The 27,024-nt window shown below is 41.3% G+C and overlaps 1 protein-coding gene across 1 annotated transcript in view; it reads right to left on the reverse strand.

The window, feature by feature from the left end:
* NUP58 (nucleoporin 58) overlaps positions 1-27,024 on the reverse strand; it is a 258,626-nt gene that overhangs the window by 127,810 nt on the left and 103,792 nt on the right. The window lies entirely within an intron of this gene.

Consider the following 27,024-nt stretch of genomic DNA (forward strand, 5'->3'; position numbering starts at 1 on the left):
AGACAAAAAGAATAATTGTTTTCAAAATTAAAAAAGGAAAGAAAAAAACATATGTCTATTAAAAAAGTTGCGTTTTTTTTGGGGGGGGCAGGGGGATTTATGTCCAAGGGTCGAAAATTCCAGCATGGAGTGAAATTTCATGCTGACCCTTGCATAGGCAGGTCTCACACAATTCTTTTAAAAAAAGAAAAAATATGATTACCTGATAATTTCATTTTCTTCTGTGGGAAAGAGTCCACTTGTGGGAAATAAGAACCTGGCCACCAGAAGAAGGCAAAGACCCACCACCCAAAGTCATTCTGCCGAGGAACAAAGGATCAGTGGAAGAAATATCAAGGTGAAAGGGGGCCAGAAGACTATACACGAAAAACGCCTCAAGAAACGAGCGGGGGGCTATGGACTCTTTCCCACAGAAGAAAATGAAATGATCAGGTAAACATAATTTATGTTTTTCTTCCTAATGGGAAAGAGTCCACAGCCGCATTCATTACATGTGGGAAAATTATACCCAAGCCAAAGAGGACACTGAATGCCAACAACAGGAGGGTAAAGAGGCGGCCCAAACTGAGGGCACCAGGACTGAACTACATCCCATAAATAAAAAACATAATTTATGTAAGAACTTACCTGATAAATTCATTTCTTTCATATTAGCAAGAGTCCATGAGCTAGTGACGTATGGGATATACATTCCTACCAGGAGGGGCAAAGTTTCCCAAACCTCAAAATGCCTATAAATACACCCCTCACCACACCCACAATTCAGTTTAACGAATAGCCAAGAAGTGGGGTGATAAAAAAGTGCGAAAGCATATAAAATAAGGAATTGGAATAATTGTGCTTTATACAAAAATCATAACCACCACAAAAAAGGGTGGGCCTCATGGACTCTTGCTAATATGAAAGAAATGAATTTATCAGGTAAGTTCTTACATAAATTATGTTTTCTTTCATGTAATTAGCAACAGTCCATGAGCTAGTGACGTATGGGATAATGATTACCCAAGATGTGGATCTTTCCACGCAAGAGTCACCAGAGAGGGAGGGATAAAATAAAGACAGCCAATTCCTGCTGAAAATAATCCACACCCAGAATAAAGTTTAATGAAAAACATAAGCAGAAGATTCAAACCGAAACCGCTGCCTGAAGTACTTTTCTACCAAAAACTGCTTCAGAAGAAGAAAATACATCAAAATGGTAGAATTTAGTAAAAGTATGCAAAGAGGACCAAGTTGCTGCTTTGCAAATCTGATCAATCGAAGCTTCATTCCTAAACGCCCAGGAAGTAGAAACTGACCTAGTAGAATGAGCTGTAATCCTTTGAGGCGGAGTTTTACCCGACTCAACATAGGCAAGATGAATTAAAGATTTCAACCAAGATGCCAAAGAAATGGCAGAAGCTTTCTGGCCTTTTCTAGAACCGGAAAAGATAACAAATAAACTAGAAGTCTTTCGGAAAGACTTAGAAGCTTCAACATAATATTTCAAAGCTCTAACAACATCCAAAGAATGTAACGATTTCTCCTTAGAATTCTTAGGATTAGGACATAATGAAGGAACCACAATTTCTCTACTAATGTTGTTGGAATTCACAACTTTAGGTAAAAATTCAAAAGAAGTTCGCAACACTGCCTTATCCTGATGAAAAATCAGAAAAGGAGACTCACAAGAAAGAGCAGATAATTCAGAAACTCTTCTGGCAGAAGAGATTGCCAAAAGGAACAAAACTTTCCAAGAAAGTAATTTAATGTCCAATGAATGCATAGGTTCAAACGGAGGAGCTTGAAGAGCCCCTAGAACCAAATTCAAACTCCAAGGAGGAGAAATTGACTTAATGACAGGTTTTATACGAACCAAAGCTTGTACAAAACAATGAATATCAGGAAGATTAGCAATCTTTCTGTGAAATAGAACAGAAAGAGCAGAGATTTGTCCTTTCAAGGAACTTGCGGACAAACCTTTATCTAAACCATCCTGAAGAAACTGTAAAATTCTTCGAATTCTAAAAGAATGCCAAGAAAAATGATGAGAAAGACACCAAGAAATATAAGTCTTCCAGACTCTATAATATATCTCTCTGGATACAGATTTACGAGCCTGTAACATAGTATTAATCACAGAGTCAGAGAAACCTCTTTGACTAAGAATCAAGCGTTCAATCTCCATACCTTTAAATTTAAGGATTTGAGATCCTGATGGAAAAAAGGACCTTGCGACAGAAGGTCTGGTCGTAGCGGAAGAGTCCACGGATGGCAAGAGGCCATCCGGACAAGATCCGCATACCAAAACCTGTGAGGCCATGCCGGAGCTACCAGCAGAACAAACTAGCATTCCTTCAGAATCTTGGAGATTACTCTTGGAAGAAGAACTAGAGGCGGAAAGATATAGGCAGGATGATACTTCCAAGGAAGTGATAATGCATCCACTGCTTCCGCTTGAGGATCCCTGGATCTGGACAGATACCTGGGAAGTTTCTTGTTTAGATGAGAGGCCATCAGATCTATTTCTGGAAGTCCCCACATTTGAACAATCTGAAGAAATACCTCTGGGTGAAGAGACCATTCGCCCGGATGTAACGTTTGGCGACTGAGATAATCCGCTTCCCAATTGTCTATACCTGGGATATGAACCGCAGAGATTAGACAGGAGCTGGATTCCGCCCAAACCAGAATTCGAGATACTTCTTTCATAGCCAGAGGACTGTGAGTCCCTCCTTGATGATTGATGTATGCCACAGTTGTGACATTGTCTGTCTGAAAACAAATGAACGATTCTCTCTTCAGAAGAGGCCAAGACTGAAGAGCTCTGAAAATTGCACGGAGTTCCAAAATATTGATCGGTAATCTCACCTCCTGAGATTCCCAAACTCCTTGTGCCGTCAGAGATCCCCACACAGCTCCCCAACCTGTGAGACTTGCATCTGTTGAAATTACAGTCCAGGTCGGAAGCACAAAAGAAGCCCCCTGAATTAAACAATGGTGATCTGTCCACCATGTTAGAGAGTGTCGTACAATCGGTTTTAAGATATTGAGATATCTTTGTGTAATCCCTGCACCATTGATTCAGCATACAGAGCTGAAGAGGTCGCATGTGAAAACGAGCAAAGGGGATCGCGTCCGATGCAGCAGTCATAAGACCTAGAATTTCCATGCATAAGGCTACCGAAGGGAATGATTGTGACTGAAGGTTTCGACAAGCTGAAATCAATTTTAGACGTCTCTTGTCTGTTAAAGACAGAGTCATGGACACTGAATCTATCTGGAAACCCAGAAAAGTTACCCTTGTCTGAGGAATCAATTAACTTTTTGGTAAATTGATCCTCCGACCATGATCTTGAAGAAACAACACAAGTCGATTCGTATGAGATTCTGCTAAATGTAAAGACTGAGCAAGTACCAAGATATCGTCCAAATAAGGAAATACCACAATACCCTGTTCTCTGATTACAGACAGAAGGGCACCAAGAACTTTTGTAAAAATTCTTGGAGCTGTAGCTAGGCCAAACGGCAGAGCCACAAACTGGTAATGCTTGTCCAGAAAAGAGAATCTCAGGAACTGATAATGATCTGGATGAATCTGAATATGCAGATAAGCATCCTGTAAATCTATTGTGGACATATAATGCCCTTGCTGAACAAAAGGCAAGATAGTCCTTACAGTTACCATTTTGAACGTTGGTATCCTTACATAACGATTCAATATTTTTAGATCCAGAACTGGTCTGAAGGAATTCTCCTTCTTTGGTACAATGAAGAGATTTGAATAAAACCCCATCCCCTGTTCCAGAACTGGAACTGGCATAATTACTCCAGCCAACTCTAGATCTGAAACACAATTCAGAAATGCTTGAGCTTTCACTGGATTTACTGGGACACGGGAAAGAAAAAATCTCTTTGCAGGAGGTCTCATCTTGAAACCAATTCTGTACCCTTCTGAAACAATGTTCTGAATCCAAAGATTGTGAACAGAATTGATCCAAATTTCTTTGAAAAAACGTAACCTGCCCCCTACCAGCTGAGCTGGAATGAGGGCCGCACCTTCATGTGGACTTAGAAGCAGGCTTTGCCTTTCTAGAAGGCTTGGATTTATTCCAGACTGGAGATGGTTTCCAAACTGAAACTGCTCCTGAGGATGAAGGATCAGGCTTTTGTTCTTTGTTGAAACGAAAGGAACGAAAACGATTATTAGCCCTGTTTTTACCCTTAGATTTTTTATCCTGTGGTAAAAAAGTTCCTTTCCCACCAGTAACAGTTGAGATAATGGAATCCAACTGAGAACCAAATAATTTGTTACCCTGGAAAGAAATGGAAAGTAGAGTTGATTTAGAAGCCATATCAGCATTCCAAGTTTTAAGCCATAAAGCTCTTCTAGCTAAAATAGCTAGAGACATAAACCTGACATCAACTCTGATAATATCAAAAATGGCATCACAGATAAAATTATTAGCATGCTGAAGAAGAAGTTGAAGCTGCAGCAACATCAGCCAATGATATAGCAGGTCTAAGAAGATTACCTGAACACAGATAAGCTTTTCTTAGAAAGGATTCAATTTTCTTATCTAAAGGATCTTTAAACGAAGTACCATCTGACGTAGGAATAGTAGTACGTTTAGCAAGGGTAGAAATAGCCCCATCAACTTTAGGGATTTTGTCCCAAAATTCTAATCTGTCAGACGGCACAGGATATAATTGCTTAAAACGTTTAGAAGGAGTAAATGAATTACCCAATTTATCCCATTCTCTGGAAATTACTTCAGAAATAGCATTAGGAACAGGAAAAACTTCTGGAATAACCACAGGAGATTTAAACACCTTATCTAAACGTTTAGAATTAGCATCAAGAGGACCAGAATCCTCTATTTCTAAAGCAATTAGTACTTCTTTAAGTAAAGAACGAATAAATTCCATTTGAAATAAATATGAAGATTTATCAGCATCAATCTCTGAGACAGAATCCTCTGAACCAGAAGAGTCATCAGAATCAGAATGATGATGTTCATTTAAAAATTCATCTGTAGAGAGAGAAGTTTTAAAAGATTTTTTATGTTTCCTAGAAGGAGAAATAACAGACATAGCCTTCTTGATGGATTCAGAAACAAAATCTCTTATGTTATCAGGAACATTCTGCACCTTAGATGTTGAGGGAACTGCAACAGGCAATGGTACATTACTAAAGGAAATATTATCTGCTTTAACAAGTTTGTCATGACAATTAATACAAACAACAGCCGGAGGAATAGCTACCAAAAGTTCAGATACACTTAGCTTTGGTAGTTCCAGCACTAGACAGCGATTTTCCTGAAGTATCTTCTGACTCCGATGCAACGTGAGACATCTTGCAATATGTAAGAGAAAAAACAACATATAAAGCAAAATTGATCAAATTCCTTAAATGACAGTTTCAGGAATGGGAAAAAATGCCAATAAACAAGCTTCTAGTAACCAGAAGCAAAGAAAAAATCAGACTGAAATAATGTGGAGACAAAAGCGACGCCCATATTTTTTGGCGCCAAATAATACGCCCACATTGTTTGGCGCCTAATGATGCCACATCCGGAACGCCGACATTTTTGGCGCAAAAGGACGTCAAAAAAATGACGCAACTTCCGGCGACACGTATGACGCCGGAAACAGAAAAGATTTTTTGCGCCAAAAAAGTCTGCGCCAAGAATGACGCAATAAAATGAAGCATTTTCAGCCCCCGCGAGCCTAACAGCCCACAGGGAAAAAAAGTCAAATTTTTAAGGTAAGAAAAAATGATTGATTCAAACGCATTATCCCAAATATGAAACTGACTGTCTGAAAATAAGGAATGTTGAACATTCTGAGTCAAGGCAAATAAATGTTTGAATACATATATTTAGAACTTTATAAATAAAGTGCCCAACCATAGCTTAGAGTGTCACAGAAAATAAGATTTACTTACCCCAGGACACTCATCTACACGTTTGTAGAAAGCCAAACCAGTACTGAAACGAAAATCAGCAGAGGTAATGGTATATAAATAAGAGTATATCGTCGATCTGAAAAGGGAGGTAAGAGATGAATCTCTACGACCGATAACAGAGAACCTATGAAATAGACCCCGTAGAAGGAGATCACTGCATTCAAATAGGCAATACTCTCCTCACATCCCTCTGACATTCACTGCACGCTGAGAGGAAAACCGGGCTCCAACTTGCTGCGGAGCGCATATCAACGTAGAATCTAGCACAAACTTACTTCACCACCTCCATAGGAGGCAAAGTTTGTAAAACTGAATTGTGGGTGTGGTGAGGGGTGTATTTATAGGCATTTTGAGGTTTGGGAAACTTTGCCCCTCCTGGTAGGAATGTATATCCCATACGTCACTAGCTCATGGACTCTTGCTAATTACATGAAAGAAAAGTCCCGCTTCATCCAAAAGCAGGGAGCAAAAACATGAAGAAAAAACGGTCCCAAGGACACAAACGACAGTCCCAAGCCACATGCAACATCACCGAGCCAACAGGACTCAAAATCGCCCAAATGCAGATCCCATACACACGCCCCCATAAAGGAACCCTGACCAACAACTCCCCAAAGGAAGAAACAGCAAGGTAGAGGGATAACTAACCAGAACCCTGTCCTTCAAAAGACAGATCAAACAAGCTAAGGAGACTCCAGAAAGCCTCACGAAAGCCAGAAAAAAAGGCATCATCAGTCAAGCACGACCAAGTCGGAGACCGAAAGAACAAAAAGTATCTTGAGAACAAAAAACCGCACAGACGACTAAGTAGCACGCTATAGTGCAGCCACAGATAAAGGGGGGGGGGGAACCCTTGTCCAGCTCCCCAGCTGGAGGGAACCAAAGAGAAACGGAACCAGCAGAAAGCAAAGTTGCTAGACAAACACCCCTCCATGGAGGGAAAAAGATCAGAGATCCAAACCCCCCCGAGAGCTCAGAGAGCACCTCAACAGGGACCCACTGCATCCAAAAGAAACAGACAGCTGAAAAGTCAAAAGATGACCAGAACCACAGCTTAGGATCCTGAGATAAACAGGGACGTCCTCCACAACCGCCGCAACGAGGACCACCCACACACGGAAAAAAACAACCTGTCAATGACAATGAAAAGTCTAGGGACAAAGTCCCCCCCCCATGAACGAGAGGGAGGAATACCACCAGCCACCTCGAAAGAGTGTGACCAGAAACAAGGGCAGAGTCCCACCAGAGGAACACCGAACCCAGAAGTCCATTCCCAAGGGCATCTCCATTCCTGAACCAGGGAAAAAAGGAACACACCCCCAGAGAAAAAAAACTCCCAAGGGAAGATGCAGGACAAGGGAAACTTTGCCCCTCCGGAAACAAAACTCGACACAGGGGTCAAAACGAACCCAAACTAGCCAGACCCCAAATCAGCAGAGACTACCCGAGGTAGAAATCTCGGGGCCCCACAGCAGATACTGGTGGGGAAGATATGAGGAGAAAGTGACCACTACCAAGGCACTAAACAGGAATGCTGATGCCAGGTTAGAGCACCAGAGCAACGGACCCCAAAGCAAGTCCAGAACACATTCCAACACAGAAAACAAAGGCCCCAAGCAGCCATAAGAAGAGTAGCAGAAAAGAGAAAAGGAAGAACCCCTTCCAGACGCAACCCGAACACCAGAGGGAAAAAACAGAACTATACCAACACCACCCGGAACCCCAGCCCAATCCCAGATTTACGAATAGACCTGAAGGATAGGACCCCGACCAAAATTCCGGTCAGACACTCCTCAAATCGAGGAAGAAACACGGAAAAAAAAAAGACAGGAAATCTAGCAAAACCCTAGGAAAGGACCGTAAAAAAACGCTAAACCAATCTGAAGGCGATAGAAGCCACAACACAGAGCTAAACTCCGCAACATGCAGAAACTAGGGTCCCACATCGGCTACCAACCCTAAGAGGGTGGAGAAATTTCTGGAAAAAAACAGAACCAGAACCGAAATGAACAAGGCGACCCCAATAAAACCGGGTTCCAGCTAGAAGAAGCCTCCAGCAACGAAAAAAGGCAAACTAGGCCTCCACGTGGCAAGTCACAGGCTAGCCACCCCACAGCAACGCCGCCGGATCATAGCGAATGCAGGCATGAACCCGCTACGTCTCGCATACCGAAAAGCGATTCACGAAGAGGACCTGTTAAAGGTGGAAACTAAACGAGGTCCAGAGATCCTAGGAGTCTAAAACCACCCAAAAGGTAGCAAGAAAACTCGGGCCCAAAAACCGACCTAGCGGAGAAGGCCCCACCCCCCTGAACGGACAACCAAAGCGTCACGGCGGAAGCCACCGGGAGAGTGTGGCATGCCCAATCTCTCCTGGTATGCGGACCCGAAGGCCAGGATGTATATGTATAGAGTAGTTTGTGAAAACAAACAATAAAACATAAAACAAAACACACAAGGTCCCGCCAGGCGTCACTGACACACAGCAAAGTGCACACAAATTCCGGACCCAACAGTCCGCAAACAACTTCACAGGAAGTAACAAAAAGCAAGTCCATCACAGCAATTCCCCAAAGGAACAATCAAATAAAAAAGTATCCTAACCGGATGAAAGAAAAAACATAATTTATGCTTACCTGATAAATTTATTTCTCTTGTAGTGTATCCAGTCCACGGATCATCCATTACTTGTGTGATATTCTCCTTCCCAACAGGAAGTTGCAAGAGGATCACCCACAGCAGAGCTGCTATATAGCTCCTCCCCTCACTGCCATATCCAGTCATTCGACCGAAACAAGCAGAGAAAGGAGAAACCATAGGGTGCAGTGGTGACTATAGTTTAATTAAAATTTAGACCTGCCTGAAAAGGACAGGGCGGGCCATGGACTGTATACACTACAAGAGAAATAAATTTATCAGGTAAGCATAAATTATGTTTTCTCTTGTTAAGTGTATCCAGTCCACGGATCATCCATTACTTGTGGGATACCAATACCAAAGCTAAAGTACACGGATGATGGGAGGGACAAGGCAGGAACTTAAACGGAAGGAACCACTGCCTGTAGAACCTTTCTCCCAAAAACAGCCTCCGAAGAAGCAAAAGTATCAAATTTGTAAAATTTGGAAAAGTATGAAGGGAAGACCAAGTTGCAGCCTTGCAAATCTGATCAACAGAGGCCTCATTTTTAAAGTCCCAGGTGGAAGCCACAGCTCTAGTAGAATGAGCTGTAATCCTTTCAGGAGGCTGCTGTCCAGCAGTCTCATAGGCTAAACGGATTATACTCCGAAGCCAAAAAGAAAGAGAGGTTGCCGAGGCCTTCTGACCTCTCCTCTGTCCAGAGTAAACAACAAACAGGTTAGATGTTTGGCGAAAATCTTTAGTAGCCTGTAAGTAAAACTTCAAGGCACGGACTACGTGTAGATTATGCAAAAGACGTTCCTTCTTTGAAGAAGGATTAGGACATAATGATGGAACAATCTCTTAATTGATATTCTTGTTAGAAACCACCTTAGGTAAAAACCCAGGTTTTGTACGCAGAACAACTTGATCTGAATGAAAGATCAGATAAGGAGAATCACATTGTAAGGCAGATAACTCAGAGACTCTCCGAGGAAATAGCCATCAGAAAAAGAACTTTCCATGAAAGAAGTTTGATATCAATAGAATGAAGGGGTTCAAACGGAACCCCTTGAAGAACTTTAAGAACCAAGTTTAAGCTCCATGGAGGAGCAACAGGTTTAAACACAGGCTTAATTCTAACTAAAGCCTGACAATGCCTGAATGTCTAGAACTTCTGCCAGACGCTTGTGTAAAAGAATAGACAGAGCAGAAATCTGTCCCTTTAAAGAACTAGCTGATAATCCTTTGTCCAAACCCTCTTGGAGGAAGGACAATATCCTAGGAATCCTAACCCTACTCATGAATAATTCTTGGATTCACACCAATGAAGATATTTACGCCATATCTTGTGGTAAATTTTCCTGGTGACAGGCTTTCGTGCCTGTATTAAGGTATCAATTACTGACTCGGAGAAGCCACGCTTTGATAGGATCAAGCGTTCAATCTCCATGCAGTCAGTCTCAGAGAAAGTAGATTCGGATGATTGAAAGGACCTTGTATTAGAAGGTCTTGTCTCAGAGGCAGAGTCCATGGTGGAAAGGATGACATGTCCACTAGGTTTGCATACCAGGTCCTGCGTGGCCACGCAGGCGCTATCAATATCACCGATGCTCTTTCCTGTTTGATTTTGGCAATCAGACGAGGGAGCAGAGGAAACGGTGGAAACACATAAGCCAGGTTGAAGAACCAAGGCGCTGCTAGAGCATCTATCAGTGCCGCTTCTGGGTCCCTGGACCTGGATCCGTAACAAGGAAGCTTGGCGTTCTGGCGAGACGCCATGAGATCCAATTCTGGTTTGCCCCAACGGAGAACCAATTGAGCAAACACCTCCGGAGTTCCCATTCCCCCGGATGAAAAGTCTGACGACTTAGAAAATCCGCCTCCCAGTTCTCTACACCTGGGATATGGATCGCTGACAGATGGCAAGAGAGTCTCTGCCCAGCGAATTATCTTGGAGACTTCTGACATTGCTAGGGAACTCCTGGTTCCCCCTTGATGGTTGATGTAAGCCACAGTCGTGATGTTGTCCGACTGAAATCTGATGAACCTCAGTGTTGCTAACTGAGACCAAGCCAGAAGAGCATTGAATATTGCTCTTAACTCCAGAATATTTATTGGGAGGAGTTTCTCCTCCTGAGTCCATGAACCCTGAGCCTTCAGGGAGTTCCAGACTGCACCCCAACCTAGAAGGCTGGCATCTGTTGTTACAATTGTCCAATCTGGTCTGCGAAAGGTCATACCCTTGGACAGATGGGCCTGAGATAACCACCAGAGAAGAGAATCTCTGGTTTCCTGATCCAGATTTAGTAGAGGGGACAAATCTGTATAATCCCCATTCCACTGACTGAGCATGCATAATTGCAGTGGTCTGAGATGCAGGCACGCGAATGGCACTATGTCCATCGCCACTACCATTAAGCCGATTACTTCCATGAACTGAGCCACTGTGGGGCGCGGAATGGAGTGAAGAACACGGCAAGCATTTAGAAGTTTTGATAACCTGGACTCCGTCAGGTAAATTTTCATTTCTACAGAATCTATTAGAGTCCCTAGGAAGGAAACCCTCGTGAGAGGAGATAGAGAGGAGATAGAGAACTCTTTTCTTCGTTCACTTTCCACCCATGCGACCTCAGGAATGCCAGAACTATCTCTGTATGAGATTTGGCAATTTGAAAGCTTGACGCCTGTATCAGGATATCGTCCAGGTAAGGAGCCACCGCTATGCCTCGCTTTCTGGCCTGCTTGCCCTTGTTCCAGGACTGGTTAGGTTTCCAGGCCTGCTTGGATTGAGCAAAAGTTCCCTCTTGTTTTGAAGCAGAGGAAATTGATGCTGCACCTGCCTTGAAATTTCGAAAGGCACGAAAATTAGACTGTTTGGCCTTTGATTTGGCCCTGTCCTGAGGAAGGGTATGACCCTTACCTCCAGTAATGTCAGCAATAATTTCTTTCAAACCAGGCCCAAATAAGGTCTGCCCCTTGAAAGGAATGTTGAGTAATTTAGACTTTGAAGTCACATCAGCTGACCAGGATTTGAGCCATAGCGCCCTACGCGCCTGGATGGCGAATCCGGAATTCTTAGCCGTTAGTTTAGTCAAATGAACAATGGCATCAGAAACAAATGAGTTAGCTAGCTTAAGAGTTCTAAGCTTGTCAACAATTTCAGTCAATGGAGCTGTATGGATGGCCTCTTCCAGGGCCTCAAACCAGAATGCCGCCGCAGCAGTGACAGGCGCAATGCATGCAAAGGGCTGTAAAATAAAACCTTGTTGAATAACATTTTCTTAAGGTAACCCTCTAATTTTGTATCCATTGTATCTGAAAAAGCACAACTGTCCTCAACCGGGATAGTGGTACGCTTTGCTAAAGTAGAAACTGCTCCCTCCACCTTAGGGACAGTCTGCCATACGTCCCGTGCAGTGGCATCTATTGGAAACATTTTTCTAAATATAGGAGGTGGGGAAAAGGGCACACCGGGCCTATCCCACTCCTTACTAATAATTTCTGTAAGCCTTTTAGGTATTGGAAAAACATCAGTACTCACCGGCACTGCATAGTATTTATCCAGCCTACACAATTTCTCTGGCACTGCAATTGTGTCACAGTCATTCAGAGCAGCTAATACCTCCCCAAGCAATACACGGAGGTTCTCAAGCTTAAATTTAAAATTAGAAATCTCTGAATCAGGTCTCCCCGATTCAGAGACGTCACCCACAGACTGAAGCTCTCCGTCCTCAGGTTCTGCATATTGTGACGCAGTATCAGACATGGCTCTTACAGCATCTACGCGCTCTGTATTTCGTCTAACCCCAGAGCTATCGCGCTTGCCTCTCAATTCAGGCAATCTGGATAATACATCTGACAGGGTATTATTCATGATTGCAGCCATGTCCTGCAAAGTAATCGCTATGGGCGTCCCTGATGTACTTGGCGCCATATTAGCGTGCGTCCCTTGAGCGGGAGGCGAAGGGTCCGACACGTGGGGAGAGTTAGTCGGCATAACTTCCCCCTCGACAGACCCCTCTGGTGACAATTCTTTTATAGATAAAGACTGATCTTTACTGTTTAAGGTGAAATCAATACATTTAGTACACATTCTCCTATGGGGCTCCACCATGGCTTTTAAACATAATGAACAAGTATCCTCTGTTTCAGACATGTTTGTACAGACTAGCAATGAGACTAGCAAGCTTGGAAAACACTTTAAAGCAAGTTAACAAGCAATATAAGAAACGTTACTGTGCCTTTAAGAGATTTCAAATTTTGTCAAAATTTGTTTAACAGTGAAAAAAGGCAGTTACACTAACAAAAAACGTTTTTTAAACACAGTCACAACTGCCACAGTCTACTGTGATTGTTACCCTCCTCAAACACGACTTTGAAGCCTTTTGAGCCCTTCAGAGATGTCCTGTATCATGCAGAGGGAAGCTGAATGTCTCTGTCAGTATTTTTATCTGCACAAAAAAGCACTAAAATAGGCCCTTCCCACTCATATTGCAACAGTGGAAAGCTTCAGGAAACTGTTTCTAGGCAAAAATCAAGCCAGCCATGTGGAAAAAAACTAGGCCCCAATAAGTTTTGTCACCAAACATATAAAAACGATTAACATGCCAGCAAACATTTTATATTACACTTTTATAAGAGTATGTATCTCTGTTAATAAGCCTGATACCAGTCGCTATCACTGCATTTAAGGCTTAACTTACATTAATCCGGTATCAGCAGCATTTTTCTAGCAAATTCCATCCCTAGAAATATATTAACTGCACATACCTTATTGCAGGAAAACCTGCACGCCATTCCCCCTCTGAAGTTACCTCACTCCTCAGAATATGTGAGAACGGCAGTGGATCTTAGTTACTTCTGCTAAGATCATAGAAATCACAGGCAGATTCTTCTTCTAATGCTGCCTGAGATGAAACAGTACACTCCGGTACCATTTAAAAATAACAAACTTTTGATTGAAGTTAAAAAACTAACTATAATACACCACTCTCCTCTTACTACGTCCATCTTTGTTGAGAGTTGCAAGAGAATGACTGGGTATGGCAGTGAGGGGAGGAGCTATATAGCAGCTCTGCTGTGGGTGATCCTCTTACAACTTCCTGTTGGGAAGGAGAATATCCCACAAGTAATGGATCATCCGTGGACTGGATACACTTAACAAGAGAAATATTTTCTTTAAAAAATAAAACTTCTGAAACTTCTCTGCCAACCTCCTAGGACGAAAGGTAAAGAATGACTGGGGGATACGGGAAGTGGGATGAGTATTTAAGCCTTTGGCTGGTGTGTCTTTGCCTCCTCCTGGTGACCAGGTTCTTATTTCCCACAAGTAATGAATGCAGCTGTGGACTCTTTCCCATTAGGAAGAAAAAACATAATTTATGTAAGAACATACCTGATAAATTAATTTCTTTCATATTGGCAAGAGTCCATGAGCTAGTGACGTATGAGATATACAAGCCTACCAGGAGGGGCAAACTTTCCCAAACCTCAAAATGCCTATAAATACACCCCTCACCACACCCACAATTCAGTTTAACGAATAGCCAAATAGTGGGGTGATAGAAAAAGAAGTAGAAAGCATCAAAAAAGCAACTGGAAATATAATTGTGCTTTATACAAAAAAACAACCACCATTAAAAAGGTGGGTGTCATTGGACTCTTGTCAATATGAAAGAAATTAATTTATCAGGTAAGTTCTTACATAAATTATAGGGTTGCACAGATACCAAGTACTTGCATGAGTACTTGTACTCGTGCAAATGCACCGATACTTAAATCGATACCTCCACTTACTACCCATATGCTATCTTGTGGTGTTTTTTTTTTTCAAACTGCATGTTCCCATTTCATTAAAAGCTGGAGTGAAGACTAAACTAAAAATTGTTTACTACTGTTCTGCCAATACAAATTGCTCTTATTTGTATTATTGTAGGAGAGATTACTTTACATTGTTTAGACAAACCCCTGAAGTACTGGGCAGTTAATAAACTGAGATTTCCAGCTCTGGCTAAAATGGCCCAAAAATATCTTTCTGCCCATGCAGTAGTGTGGAAAGATGAACCTCCTTACTGATAGCAAAAACAGACTTATAGCTGAACATGCAGAGATGCTTCTGTTCTGTTCCTTAATAAGAACTTGCCACTAACTTTTGAAAAATTATTCTAATTGCTAGATTGCCTTTTATATTGCTAGTGCTCATCTTGCACAATTATGTTCAAAACATACTGTACTCTGTGGAACATCTTAGCTTATATAATTGCAGGAAGAGTACTCATAGGAAAAATTAAGTTAATCCCAATGAACACTCATCATGCAATTATAGGACTAGATTTAGATTACATTTGATTGGTAAGCTTTACCAATGCTCTGTTCACATTTCCAACTCCATAGCCTTTAATGGAGTAGGACGTGTAATGAGAGCATTGGTAAAGCTTACCAGTCAAATGTAATCTAGCCCATAGTGTTGTTCGCCATGATTAAACAGTATTCTGTTCTATTTTTTACTGTATGGCACTTTTGGTTGGTTGCAATTTTATTTTTGTTATTTATTGTTGTTGTTAATATATTTTATTGTAATATTTTTATTTCTAAACATGTTCTGTGAACTTTGACAAATAAAACCTGTTTTATTATTTCATAATGTCTTTTGAGCTACAGTCCTTCATAATTATAAAGAAGGAATTTTTAAATAATTAGTCTGTATTGTGCTTGGTAAACTGTCACATGACATAAAAAAAAAAAGTATCGGTAATTGGTATCGGCGAGTATTTGAAAACAAGTATCGGTACTTGTACTCGGTCTTAAAAAAATGGTATCGGTGCAACCCTAATAAATTATGTTTTCTTTCATGTAATTGGCAAGAGTCCATGAGCTAGTGACGTATGGGATAATACCTAAGATGTGGTACTCCACAGAAGAGTCACTAGAGAGTGAGGGATAAAATATTTCTTTATTTTATATTTCTTTATTTATATTCCAAAAGTATAGATGCACAACATATAATTTAGTCTTGCAGTACACCTTGCATGATGTTCTGCTATTTCCATTCGCAAAATCAAAAATCATAAGGCCTTTCATGGTCAAACAAAAAATCCTTATACTTTGGTGTATTTGACCTAAAAGCTAAAATAACCACACACAAATAAATTAATATATATATATATATATATATATATATATATATATATACATATACATATATATATATATATATATAATTAATTTTTCCCGGCGCTAGTCTCTAAGGAATTAATTTCGCTCCATAGTTGTTTCTAAAAATATTGAACCTTTAAAGGGAGCGATCACTTGTATCTGTGTTGCTCTTTGATATGAGAGGATCAAGCTTTCCCATTTGTTGAAAAAGCGTTTAATTTTACTTTCATTGTCGACAGTTATTCCAAATTGTTCATAAATTAACTGGTTATTTATTTTCTCTATAAGCTCAGCTAGTCTAGGAACTTTTTTAGATTTCCAATATTTTAGTATTAAAGTCCGTCCATTTAGTATAACCGTATTTCTAAACCTTTTATTTATATTTTTTTTTAGAGTCCTCTATAAAAAAAAAAAAAAAACCACATGGGTATCCTGCATTTTAAAAGGACTTTGCAGTATTTTATTCACCCAAAATTCAATTTTGTTCCAGAATTTTTTTTAATTTTGGGGCAATTCCACAGGCAATGATAAAGATCAGCTGTCGAGTGACTACATTTATCGCATAAGCTGCCATTGTTATTCCATTGTGATTTCAAATATGGTGCAATATATACTCTATTTATAATTTTAAAATGTGATTCTCTTAATGAAGTTGCTACTGTAGCTTCCTCTACCAGCTTGAAACTCTTAAGAATCGTGTTAGGGGAGTTTTTCCAATTTGCCGCTATCTTATCAATGTTCTCTTGACCCTGGAATGCCTTGATAGTTTTATATAATAAGGAAATATAAAAATTACCTGCTTTGTATATATTAATCACTGGTTCTATCCCTATTCAACCTACCTCAATTGGGCTTTATTTCATAATTTCGTCTAATAGATGGCGTATCTGCAGATATTAAAAAAAATCTTTATCTAGCAAATTAAAATCCCTCTTTAATTCTGCAAAGGATTTGCATCTATACTCATCTCTCTCTTTCAGCTGTTGAATGTAAATCAATCCCTGCTGCTTCCATCGCCCAACAGTTTTAGAGTTGAGAGTTGGTATAAAATTGGGATTCCAGATAATTGGTAAATATTTATAAACAGCTAAATTGAGTTTCAGCAATTTCATAATTTTTTGCCAGGCTTTTATTACATTGTTCAATACAGGTAGGTATTTGAACCTCGTCGGTAATTTAATTATTAGGCAATGGAGGATAGCTTTTAATGAGTACGGGGCTACTATCTGATATTCTAGTTTTGGGGAAGTATAAAACTCATCATTTAACCAATCTAAAGTTATTTTTCATAGGCAGACAGTATTATAAAGTTCAATGCCTGGCAGCGACAAACCTCCATCAGATCTTAGGAGAGAGTTTTTTTTTTATAAGCGATAGCTTTCCTTTTCTGTCCCCATATGAATTGTAAACAGCATTTTTTATATTCAGCTAAATCCCTATTTTTAATAAAAAGAGGTAAATTTTGCATCATGTAAAGAAGTTTTGGGAAAATCATAATTTTTATTAAATTTATCTTACCCGTGACAGCTGAAATTTGGACCAATGTGCTAGGTCCCTATATATTTTAGCAAACACTTGATTTTAGATAATACAATAGCCAGATATTTGAAACTTGTATTTACTTCTCTAAAGTGGGTGTGTTTCATACTATTTCTCGTTTTAAATAGCCATAGAATTTCTGACTTAGTAGGATTTGGTTTGTATCCAGAGAAAGTACTGAATTTCTCCATAATATTGTTTAAAATTGGGATACTTTGCTGTGAATCTCGGATAAAGACTAGTAAGTCATCTGCATATAATAAAAGTGTACTTTTCCTTTGACCTATCCATATACCCTCTAACGCTTTCCTCAAAGCTATTGCTAGCGGTTCTATAGCTAGGTTAAATAAATATAGGGATAATGGACACCCTTGTCTAGACCCCCTTTTGGAGTGAGAAATTTGAAGTAGGGACCCTATTCATTAGTATTGATACTGACTGGTTTGTATAGATCAAATTTATGAAGTTGTGAATATTTCCCTGAAATCCAAACTTAGCTAAAGTCGTGAGTAGATGGTCCCACGTGACCGAATCGAACGCTTTTTCTGTGTCAATTGCTATTATAGCGAGGTCAGTGTTCATCTTATAATTCTTTTCCTGAAGTTTCATCCAATAGTAATTAATAATTAACTGCAATCTCCTTATGTTAAAAGTTACATTTCTTTTCTGCATAAATCCAACCTGGTCTTTATGAATTAAAGGATCCAGAATACTTTTTATTCTTTGTGCAATAAAAGGTGTGAGTATTTTGTAATCACTATTTAATAGTGAAATTGGTCTATAGGCATTTATATCTGAAGGATTAGAGAGGGAAGGATAAAATAAGTCATTTTCCGCTGAAAAATTAAATCCACAACCAAAAGAATATGTTTTTTTCTTATAAATGAAAAGGAAAAAAACTTTAAACATAAGCAGAGGAATCGAACAGCTGCCTGAAGAACTTTTCTACAAAAAACTGCTTCCGAAGAAGCAAATACATAAAAACGGTAGAATTTAGTAAATGTATGCAAAGAAGACCGAGTCGCTGCTTTGCAAATCTGATCAACTGAAGCTTCATTCTTAAAAGCCCACGAAGTGGAGACTGATCTAGTAGAATAAGCTGTGATTCTCTGAGGCGGGGCCTGACCCGACTCCACAAAAGCCTTATGAATCAAAAGTTTTAACCAAGATGCCAAGGAAATGGCAGAAGCTTCCTGACCTTTCCTAGAACCATAAAAGACAACAAATAGACTAGAAGTCTTTCCTGAAATCTTTAGTAGCTTCAACATAATATTGCAAAGCTCTTACAACATCCAGAGAATGTAAGGATCTCTCCAAAGAATTCTTAGGATTAGAACAAAGAGGGGTCAACAATTTCCCTATTAATTAGGTAAAAATTTAAATGAAGTCTGCAAAACTGCCTTATCTGGATGAAAAATCAGAAAAGGTGACACAAGAAAGAGCAGATAATTCAGAAACTTTAGCAGAAGAGATAGCCAAAAGGAACAACACTTTCCAAGAAAGTAGTTTAATATCCAAAGAATGCCTAGGCTCAAAAGGAGGAGCCTGTAAAGCTCTCAAGACCAAATTAAGACTCCAAGGAGGAGAGATTGATTTAATGACAGGCTTGATACAGACCAAAGCCTGAACAAAACAGTGAATATCAGGAAGTTTAGCAATATTTCTGTGAAATAAAACAGAAAGAGCAGAGATTTGTCCCTTCAAGGAAATTGCAGACAAACCTTTATCCAAACCATCCTGAAGAAACTGTAAAATTCTAGGAATTCTAAAAGAATGCCAGGAGAATTTATGTGAAGAACACCATGAAATACAAGTTTTCCAAACTCGATAATAAATCTTTCTAGAAACAGCTTTATGAGCCTGTAACATAGTATCAATCACTGAGTCAGAGAAACCTCTATGACTAAGCACTAAGCGTTCAATTTCCATACCTTCAAATTTAATGATTTCAGATCCTGATGGAAAAACATAATTTATGCTTACCTCATAAATTTATTTCTCTTGTAGTGTATCCAGTCCACGGATCATCCATTACTTGTGGGACACTCTCCTTCCCAACAGGAAGCTGCAAGAGGATCACCCACAGCAGAGCTGCCACACAGCTCCTCCCCTCACTACCATATCCAGTCATTCGACCGAAACAAGACGAGAAAGGAGAAACCATAGGGTGCAGTGGTGACTGTAGTTTAGTTAAAATTTAGACCTGCCTTAAAAGGACAGGGCGGGCCGTGTACTGGATACACTACAAGAGAAATAAATTTATCTCTTGTTAAGTGTATCCAGTCCACGGATCATCCATTACTTGTGGGATACCAATACCAAAGCTAAAGTACACGGATGATGGAAGGGACAAGGCAGGAACTTAAACGGAAGGAACCACTGCCTGTAGAACCTTTCTCCCAAAAACAGCCTCTGAAGAAGCAAAAGTATAAAATTTGTAAAATTTTGAAAAGGTGTGAAGCGAAGACCAAGTCGCAGCCTTGCAAATCTGTTCAACAGAGGCCTCATTTTTAAAGGCCCAGGTGGAAGCCACAGCTCTAGTAGAATGAGATGTAATCCTTTCACGGGGCTGCTGTCCAGCAGTCTCATAGGCTAAGCGTATTATGCTCCGAAGCCAAAAGGAGAGAGAGGTTGCCGAAGCCTTTTGACCTCTCATCTGTTCAGAGTAAACGACAAACAGGGCAGATGTTTGACGAAAATCTTTAGTAGCCTGTAAGTAAAACTTCAAGGCACGGACTACGTCTAGATTATGCAAAAGACGTTCTTTATTTGAAGAAGGATTAGGACACAATGATGGAACAACAATCTCTTGATTGATATTCCTGTTAGAAACCACCTTAGGTAAAAACCCAGGTTTGGTACGCAGAACTACCTTGTCTGAATGAAAAATCAGATAAGGAGAATCACATTGTAAGGCAGATAACTCAGAGACTCTTCGAGCCGAGGAAATAGCCATCAAAAACAGAACTTTCCAAGATAAAAGTTTAATATCAATGGAATGAAGGGGTTCAAACGGAACTCCCTGAAGAACTTTAAGAACCAAGTTTAAGCTCCACGGGGGAGCGACAGTTTTAAACACAGGCTTAATCCTAACCAAAGCCTGACAAAATGCCTGGACGTCTGGAACTTCTGCCAGACGCTTGTGCAAAAGAATAGACAGAGCAGAGATCTGTCCCTTTAAAGAACTAGCTGATAAGCCTTTGTCCAAACCCTCTTGGAGAAAGGACAATATCCTAGGAATCCTAACCTTACTCCATGAGTAACTCTTGGATTCACACCAATAAAGATATTTACGCCATATCTTATGGTAGATTTTCCTGGTGACAGGCTTCCGTGCCTGTATTAAGGTATCAATGACTGACTCGGAGAAGCCACGCCTTGATAGAATCAAGCGTTCAATCTCCATGCAGTCAGTCTCAGAGAAATTAGATTTGGATGATTGAAAGGACCTTGTATCAGAAGGTCCTGCCTCAGAGGCAGAGTCCATGGTGGAAGAGATGACATGTCCACTAGGTCTGCATACCAGGTCCTGCGTGGCCACGTAGGCGCTATCAGAATCACTGATGCTCTCTCCTGCTTGATTTTAGCAATCAGTCGAGGGAATAGAGGAAACGGTGGAAACACATAAGCCAGGTTGAAGAACCAAGGAGCTGCTAGAGCATCTATCAGCGTTGCTCCCGGGTCCCTGGACCCAGATCCATAACAAGGAAGCTTGGCGTTCTGGCGAGACGCCATGAGATCCAGTTCTGGTTTGCCCCAACGATGGACCAGTTGAGCAAACACCTCCGGATGGAGTTCCCACTCCCCCGGATGAAAAGTCTGACGACTTAGAAAATCCGCCTCCCAGTTCTCTACACCTGGGATGTGGATCGCTGACAGGTGGCAAGAGTGAGACTCTGCCCAGCGAATTATCTTTGAGACTTCTAACATCGCTAGGGAACTCCTGGTTCCCCCTTGATGGTTGATGTAAGCCACAGTCGTGATGTTGTCCGACTGAAATCTGATGAACCTCAGGGTTGCTAACTGAGGCCAAGCTAGAAGAGCATTGAATATTGCTCTTAACTCCAGAATATTTATTGGGAGGAGTTTCTCCTCCTGAGTCCACGATCCCTGAGCCTTCAGGGAGTTCCAGACTGCGCCCCAACCTAGAAGGCTGGCATCTGTTGTTACAATCGTCCAGTCTGGCCTGCAAAAGGTCATACCCTTGGACAGACGGACCCGAGATAGCCACCAGAGAAGAGAATCTCTGGTCTCTTGATCCAGATTTAGTAGAGGGGACAAATCTGAGTAATCCCCATTCCACTGACCTAGCATGCACAATTGCAGCGGTCTGAGATGCAGGCGCGCAAATGGCACTATGTCCATTGCCGCTACCATTAAGCCGATTACTTCCATGCACTGAGCCACTGACGGGCGCGGAATGGAATCAAGGACACGGCAAGCATTTAGAAGTTTTGATAAACTGGACTCCGTCAGGTAAATTTTCATCTCTACAGAATCTATAAGAGTCCCTAGGAAGGAGACTCTTGTGAGTGGGGATAGAGAACTCTTTTCCACGTTCACTTTCCACCCATGCGACCTCAGAAATGCCAGAACTATCTCTGTATGAGACTTGGCAATTTGAAAGCTTGACGCCTGTATCAGGCTGTCGTCTAGATACGGAGCCACCGCTATGCCTCGCGGTCTTAGAACCGCCAGAAGTGAGCCCAGAACCTTTGTAAAAATTCTCGGGGCAGTGGCCAACCCGAAGGGAAGAGCTACAATTGGTAATGCCTTTCTAGAAAGGCAAACCTTAGGAACCGATGATGATCTTTGTGAATCGGTATGTGAAGGTAGGCATCCTTTAAGTCCACTGTGGTCATGTACTGACCCTCTTGGATCATGGGTAGGAAGGTCCGAATAGTTTCCATTTTGAATGATGGAACTCTGAGGAATTTGTTTAAGATCTTTAGATCCAAGATTGGTCTGAAGGTTCCCTCTTTCTTGGGAACCACAAACAGAATTGAATAAAACCCCTGTCCTTGTTCCGTCCGCGGAACTGGATGGATCACTCCCATTACTAGGAGGTCTTGCACACAGCTTAGGAATGCCTCTTTCTTTATCTGGTTTGCTGATAACCTTGAAAGATGAAATCTCCCTTGTGGAGGAGAAGCTTTGAAGTCCAGAATATCCCTGAGATATGATCTCCAACGCCCAGGGATCCTGAACATTTCTTGCCCACGCCTGGGCGAAGAGAGAAAGTCTGCCCCCCACTAGATCCGTTTACGGATAGGGGGCCGTCCCTTCATGCTGTCTTGGGGGCAGCAGCAGGCTTTCTGGCCTGCTTGCCCTTGTTCCAGGACTGGTTAGGTTTCCAGGCCTGTCTGGAATGAGCAACAGTTCCCTCTTGTTTTGAAGAGGAGGAAGTTGATGCTGCTCCTGCCTTGAAATTTCGAAAGGCACGAAAATTAGACTGTTTGGCCTTTGATTTGGCCCTGTCCTGAGGAAGGGTATGACCCTTGCCTCCAGTAATGTCAGCAATAATTTCCTTCAAGCCAGGCCTGAATATGGTCTGCCCCTTGAAAGGAATGTTGAGTAATTTAGACTTTGAAGTCACGTCAGCTGACCAGGATTTAAGCCATAGCGCCCTACGCGCCTGGATGGCGAATCCGGAATTCTTAGCCGTTAGTTTAGTCAAATGAACAATGGCATCAGAAACAAATGAGTTAGCTAGCTTAAGCGTTCTAAGCTTGTCAATAATTTCATTCAATGGAGCTGTATGGATGGCCTCTTCCAGGGCCTCAAACCAGAATGCCGCCGCAGCAGTGACAGGCGCAATGCATGCAAGGGGCTGTAAAATAAAACCTTGTTGAATAAACATTTTTTTAAGGTAACCCTCTAATTTTTTATCCATTGGATCTAAAAAAGCACAACTGTCCTCAACCGGGATAGTGGTACGCTTTGCTAAAGTAGAAACTGCTCCCTCCACCTTAGGGACCGTCTGCCATAAGTCCCGTGTAGTGGCGTCTATTGGAAACATTTTTCTAAATATAGGAGGTGGGGAAAAGGGCACACCGGGCCTATCCCACTCCTTGCTAATAATTTCTGTAAGCCTTTTAGGTATAGGAAAAACGTCAGTACACACCGGCACCGCATAGTATCTATCCAGCCTACACAATTTCTCTGGAATTGCAACTGTGTTACAGTCATTCAGAGCAGCTAATACCTCCCCAAGCAATACACAGAGGTTCTCAAGCTTAAATTTAAAATTAGAAATTTCTGAATCAGGTTTCCCCGAGTCAGAGATGTCACCCACAGACTGAAGCTCTCCGTCCTCCTGTTCTGCATACTGTGACGCAGTATCAGACATGGCTCTAACAGCATTTGCGCACTCTGTATCTCTCCTAACCCCAGAGCTATCGCGCTTGCCTCTTAATTCAGGCAATCTAGATATTACCTCTGACAGGATATTATTCATGATTGCAGCCATGTCCTGCAAGGTAATCGCTATGGGCGTCCCTGATGTAATTGGCGCCATATTAGCGTGCGCCCCCTGAGCGGGAGGCGAAGGGTCCGACACGTGGGGAGAGTTAGTCGGCATAACTTCCCCCTCGACAGAACCCTCTGATGATAATTCTTTTATAGATAAAGACTGATCTTTACTGTTTAAAGTGAAATCAATACATTTAGTACACATTCTCCTATGGGGCTCCACCATGGCTTTCAAACATAATGAACAAGTAGGTTCCTCTGTGTTAGACATGTTTAAACAGACTAGCAATGAGACTAGCAAGCTTGGAAAACACTTTAAAACAAGTTTACAAGCAATATAAAAAAACGTTACTGCGCCTTTAAGAAACACAAATTTTCTCCAAATTTGAAATAACAGTGAAAAAAAGGCAGTTACACTAACAAAATTTTTACAGTGTATGTAATAAGTTAGCAGAGCATTGCACCCACTTGCAAATGGATGATTAACCCCTTAATACCAAAAACGGAATAACAAATGACAAAAACGTTTTTTAAACAGTCACAACAACTGCCACAGCTCTACTGTGGCTTTTTACCTCCCTCAATACGACTTTTGAGCCCTTCAGAGAAGTCCTGGATCATGCAGGAAGAAGCCGGATGTCTGTCTAATTTTTGCTACGCAAAAAAGCGCTAAAATAGGCCCCTCACACTCATATTACAACAGTGGAAAGCCCCAGGGAACTGTTTCTAGGCAAAATTCAAGCCAGCCATGTGGAAAAAACTAGGCCCCAATAAGTTTTATCACCAAACATATATAAAAAACGATTAAACATGCCAGCAAACGTTTTAAAATACACTTTTATAAGAGTATGTATCTCTATTAATAAGCCTGATACCAGTCGCTATCACTGCATTTAAGGCTTTACTTACATTACTTCAGTATCAGCAGCATTTTCTAGCAAATTCCATCCCTAGAAAAATATTAACTGCACATACCTTATTGCAGGAAAACCTGCACGCTATTCCCCCTCTGAAGTTACCTCGCTCCTCAGAATATGTGAGAACAGCAAAGGATCTTAGTTACTTCTGCTAAGATCATAGAAAACGCAGGCAGATTCTTCTTCTAAATGCTGCCTGAGATAAACAGTACACTCCGGTACCATTTAAAAATAACAAACTTTTGATTGAAGAATAAACTAAGTATAAAACACCACAGTCCTCTTACGACCTCCATCTTTGTTGAGAGTTGCAAGAGAATGACTGGATATGGTAGTGAGGGGAGGAGCTGTGTGGCAGCTCTGCTGTGGGTGATCCTCTTGCAGCTTCCTGTTGGGAAGGAGAGTGTCCCACAAGTAATGGATGATCCGTGGACTGGATACACTTAACAAGAGAAAACGGTCCTTGAGACAGAAGATCTGGTCTTAAAGGAAGTGGCCAAGGTTGACAACTGGACATCCGGACAAGGTCCGCATACCAGTACCTGTGAGGCCATGCTGGTGCTACCAGAAACACAAACGAATGTTCCATAATGATCTTGGAGATTACTTTTGGAAGAAGAACTAGAGGCGGGAATATATTAGCAGGTTGGTAAAACAAAGGAACTGTTAACGCATCCGACTCCGCCTGAGGATCCCTGGACCTGGACAGGTACCTGGGAAGTTTCTAGTTCAGATAGGAAGCCATCAGATTTCTGGAAGACCCCACATGTGAAAAAACAAATCTGGATGGAGTGACCACACTCCCAGATGTAAAGTCTGACGGCTGAGATAATCCGCTTCCCAATTGTCTACACCTGGGATATGTACCGCAGAAATTAGACAAGAGCTGGATTCCGCCCAAGCAAGTATCTGATATACTTCTTTCATAGCTAGGGGATTGCGAGTCCCACCCTGATTATTGACATATGCCACAGTTGTGATACTGTCTGTCTGAAAACAAATGAATGATTCTCTCTTCAATAGAGGCCAAACCTGAAGAGCCCTGAGAATAGCACAGAGTTCTAAAATATTGATTGGTAACCTCGCCTCTTGAGATTTCCAAACCCCTTGTGCTGTCAGAGATCCCAAGACAGCTCCCCAACCTGAAAGACTTGCATCTGTTGTGATTACAGTCCAGGTTGGACGAACAAAGGAGGCCCCTTGAACTATACGATGGTGGTCTAACCACCAAGTCAGAAAGAGTCGAACATTGTGATTTAAGGATATTAATTGTGATATCTTTGTATAATCTCTGCACCATTGATTCAGCATACAAAGCTGGAGAGGTCTCATATGAAAACGAGCAAAGGGGATCGCGTCGATGCTGCAGTCATGAGACCTAAAACTTCCATGCACATAGCCACCGAAGGGAATGACTGATACTGAAAGTTCAGACAAGCTGAAACCAATTTATTTGTCTCTTGTCTGTTAGAGACAGAGTCATGGACACTGAATCTATTTGGAAACCTAAAAAGGTGACCCTTGTCTGAGGAATCAAGGAACTTTTTGGTAAATTGATCCTCCAACCATGTCTGAAGAAACAACACTAGTTGATTTGTGTGAGATTCTGCAGAATGTAAAGACTGAGCTAGAACCAAAATATCGTCCAAACAAGGAAACGTTGCAATACCCTGTTCTCCGATTACAGAGAGTAGGGCACCGAGAACCTTTGAAAAAAATATTGGGGCTGTCGCTAGGCCAAACGGAAGAGCGACAAACTGGTAATGCTTGTCTAGAAAAGAGAATTTCAGAAACTGATAGTGATCTGGATGAATCGGAATATGAAGATATGCATCCTGTAAGTCTATCGTGGACATATAATGACCTTGCTGAACAAAAGGCAGAATACTCATAGTCACCATTTTGAAAGTTGGCACTCTTACAAAACAGTTCAAAATTTTCAGATCCAGAACTGGCCTGAATGAATTTTCTTTCTTAGGGACAATTAACAGATTTGAATAAAAACCCAGACCCTGTTCCTGAAACTGAACTGGTATAAATACCCCTGAAAGCTCTAGATCTGAAACACACTTTAGAAAAGCCTGAGCCTTCACTGGCTTTGCTGGAACACGTGAGAGAAAAAATCTTCTCACAGGAGGTCTTATTCTGAATCCTATTTGATACCCTTGAGAGACAATGCTCTGAATCCAATGATTTTAGACAGAATCTGCCCAAATGTTCTGGAAAATTTTTAATTTGCCCCCCACAAGCTGAGCTGGAATGAGGGTCGCACCTTCATGCAGACTTGGGGGCTGGCTTTGGTTTCTTAAAAGGATTTATTCCAACATGAAGAAGGCTTCCAATTGGAACCAGATTCCTTGGGGGAAGGATTTGGT

The sequence above is a fragment of the Bombina bombina genome, chromosome 3, assembly GCF_027579735.1.
Source record: "Bombina bombina isolate aBomBom1 chromosome 3, aBomBom1.pri, whole genome shotgun sequence".
NCBI lineage: Eukaryota > Metazoa > Chordata > Amphibia > Anura > Bombinatoridae > Bombina > Bombina bombina.